Genomic DNA, 3,834 nt, shown 5'->3' on the forward strand with positions numbered 1-3,834 from the left:
GGAATGAGGGTTTTTCTTGGCTCACTAACCAGGGTGGAGAGCCCAGAGCCACAGGAATGTGGCCAGAAGGGCCTCAAAGGTCCATGGTGGTCCCATCTCACCAGAGAGCCACACACAAAACTCCACAGCATGAGAGAATCACTAAGGCTGGACAACAACAAGATCATCAAACCCAACCATCCCAAAATACACATTTTGTATTTACCTCCTCATTAATGGGGGTTGGAGAGGGGATGGACTAGAAAGTGGTGGAGGAAAGGAATTAAGTCAGAAATTGTTTCAGCTACAGGTTTTGGAGAGGAGGGAATAAAGACTTTTATATTTGCAAAGCTCCTTTGCATTTTAGAAACGTGCTGTAACCTGAACTGTGCAGCAGGATATAGCATTGACAGTGCTGTTCACATTTTTTAATTGATTTTTATTCCTAGGGACAGGGAGTTTATAACATCTGAGTGTTCCCTGTCTGTCTCAAGCAGCACTTCCCTAAATTCTTGCAGGAGTTTTCCTTGAGGTCGAGTCTGGGCTTGGACAGGCTGGGACACTTCTGTACTTGCTTTTGGAAGAGATTTAACAGAGCAACACCCAAAATTTCTGTGTATTCATGAAGTCTAAAGTCTAATCATTCTTCAGAATGATTTTCACAGCTGAGATATTCCAAGAAAAGTTGATGTGAGCAGAAAAAAAAACAAACAAACAAAACCCATAATAGAAACAGTCACCTAATGCAATATTAAAATAATTCTGTGAAATATTGAGGGCTGGAGAACCACTCACTTCATTTTCTCTAATTGAGTGGTTAATTTACACATGGGGCTAATTACCACAGTACAGGGGGGTTGCCAGGAGCTCATTGTGGGCTCAGGTGGGGTTTTCACCTGCCCAGGGTGAAAAGATCCTTCAAAGCCCCACTTGGAGGGTGGTGGAGGTGAAATGGTCAAGGACAGGGCAGCAGAGACCAGCCCTGCCCAAGGAGGATGAGAAATCTGAGCCACAGGCAGGGAATAGGCTGGGAAAAAAAGGGGAGAAAATTTTAGCTTGACAGAAATTTTTTGGGCAGTGGGACAGCTCTGGAAAGGAAGTGAGATCAACCTCCTTTTAGGGAAACTAAAAACTGCACTGAGTAATCCTACAGTAAATTATTCTAGTGATTTTCCAGTAATTGAAAAGGTGAAGTAGGATTTAATGGAATGTGAGAGGGATGGTTCAGGGAAAGGGGGATTCCCAGGCTGCAGGGAAGTTACAGAACCTCATGGAATTGTGGTGAGGGGGGAGAAAGGATGGACCCAGTGCTGTGACAAGGTGACAGCCAGAGGTAAAACAAGAATTGTGACTCACCATGACAAGAGTGACAGAATTGAAATTGGAATCATTCTAAGAATTATTTTTGAATCATGAGTGTGGTCAGATATGAGATGTTGTGGGCTGACCCCTCAGCAGGGGTTAAGGATATCCAGAGGGGCTGGCTTGGCAGTGCTGGTGGAATAAGTGAAATTGTTTTATTGGGCCTGATGTCTGAAGGCAATCAGAGAGAGAAAGGAACCAAACCATCCCTCTGGCTCGCTGCCAAACAACCTGAATGCTGCCAGAGAGGGATAATAACACCAATTGGCTCATTGTCTTCTTTCAAAAGCCATTTCCATTCATTCTGTTCCCTAATTGTTCCCCCAGCCAGCTTCCCATGGCTGTTTGGGCTGCTCAGCTGGATCCTCAGCCTGGAGCACCTGGAAAAGCTCAGCAGCAGGGGATGGCTCTGTGAGCAGAACCAGGGAATTATGAAAGGGAGGAGACAAAGCCAAGGCTGGAGGTGAGGCTCAGACAGGGATGGGATGAACTGGGCAAAACTCTTTCCCCTCCTAAAAGTTCCCTTGGAGCTGCTGCTGCTGCCCAAACCCTCAGCTCATCATCCTCTGCCTGGATCCCAACCAGCAGAAACAGCAAAATGTGTGATGAAGGGATTCTGATTAGACCCCCTCACTTCTGAAGATTGAGTATTTATTTCTGCAGCCTTTCCAACCTGAGGTTCGATTTCACCTCTTGTGCTTTGCAAGAATCAATAGTTATTCTTGAGATGTGTGTAGATAGTTATTCTTTAGATGTGGAGTAGAAAATAATTGTCTGGGCGTTGTTTGAAATTGCTGGGTGGATGAAATGATCAGGAATGACCCCTGGAGAGCTGGTTCAGGAAGGTTTGAATCACCACCCACTGTGAGACCTCCAGAGATGAACAAGGATTATCTTAAATATTAAATATTTACAGTAAAGACCAAATAGTTGCTAATGTCTTACCCTAACAGCTTTTGACACAGTGAAATTAAAGCTGGCTCTGAAATCAGGGTGCTTAAACCCCACCTAACCCACTATTAAATGTTACTGGATTTTTGGTCAAATTTGGCTTCAGGATTGGTAAATGCTACTAATAATTTATACATAAATTAATGAATTTGCTATTTTTCCCAGAATTTTGTGGTGCTTGATTATTCCTTTATTGTCTGTCCTCCCCTCCAGTCTGCAAATTTATAAATTTGGGATATGGAATGACTCAGTTCATTATTACAGGATACTGAACCTCAGAGACTACAGATAATTACTTTTGCATACTATTAAAAGTGTTCGTAAAAACTGACATTATTTTAAGGCTCAACAAGAGGTACACGACTAAAATAGCATTAAAATTTTATTTTTTCTCCCCTCTCTGCAAATCCAATGACATTTAAAATATGACATTTGGAAGGCAGAACCTCTAATATCCAGTAATGCCAGCGTGTGTGGCTGTATTTCTTTGCTGGCTGCAGACAAATGATTGTCAATGTCACCTTCAGCACCTGCCATCACTTATTAGCAGCTCTGAAATCCTGCTTGGGAAAGTTCTGGAGCATTTTATAGCCACCAGGAAAGTCAATTAATTAGGCAATTATTTCGCCATTCCCTTTGATTTTCTGTTGACCAGAAATTTTCAGGCAAATCTTGGAGGCCAATTAAGAAGTTGTAGGATTGCACACGAGTGCAGATTCTGTTCCTGTGGATTTCAGGCTCAGGATTTGCAGTGTGTAACTTTGATTTGTTCATCTGCTTTGTTTTTTGCTCTCTTTGCTGCCATCTGCATTGCTCTTCAAGGAAATCCCTTCTTTTGGGAGCTCTTCCTTTCAAACTTAGCACACAAAGCTGGAGACACAAAGAGTAATTTGGGAAGTGAAACAGAATCAAACCTTGCTGAGTTCTTAGTTTAAAATTACTTCTCTTAAATATCCAGCTGTAAAAATTTAGATTTTACTGTGTTTAGCGCTTTTTTTCCCTTTCATCAGATATCTGCAATCATGGGATTGAGTGGATGTGGCACTTTCTGATATGGGCAGGGTCATATTTGGCCAAATATTTGGACTTGATGATCTTGGAGGTCTTTTCCCACCTTAACAATTCCAAGATTCTCTAATCACACCCCAGACCAAACTCTAAGATTCTAATTAGCATTTAGTCATGGTCCCACTCAACAAAAATGCATCCCACGACACAGATTATTTAAACAAGATTCATTTTAACCTGTTCCAGGAGTGGAACTCCTAAAGGACACCTAAATAATAATGAATATTTATTTAATACCCACAGCAAAGGCTGTGCAGATATTCCTGTATGGCAGGAAAGTGTTCCAACCTCTTGGAGTTTTTGTTTTCACCAATCTGTCTGACAGAGTCAAGTGCATTTGGTTCAGAGAAGGAATTCTTGAGAGACAAGTGAAAGATAAAAATTTCTGGGTTGGATTTCCACTGAATAGGAAATGAATTTGGGGACTGGATAAGATGGGGCAGGGAACTGGTCTCCATCTGCACTGCCTGACCC

This window comes from Oenanthe melanoleuca, chromosome 9 (genome assembly GCF_029582105.1).
Source record: "Oenanthe melanoleuca isolate GR-GAL-2019-014 chromosome 9, OMel1.0, whole genome shotgun sequence".
Taxonomy (NCBI): Eukaryota; Metazoa; Chordata; class Aves; order Passeriformes; family Muscicapidae; genus Oenanthe; species Oenanthe melanoleuca.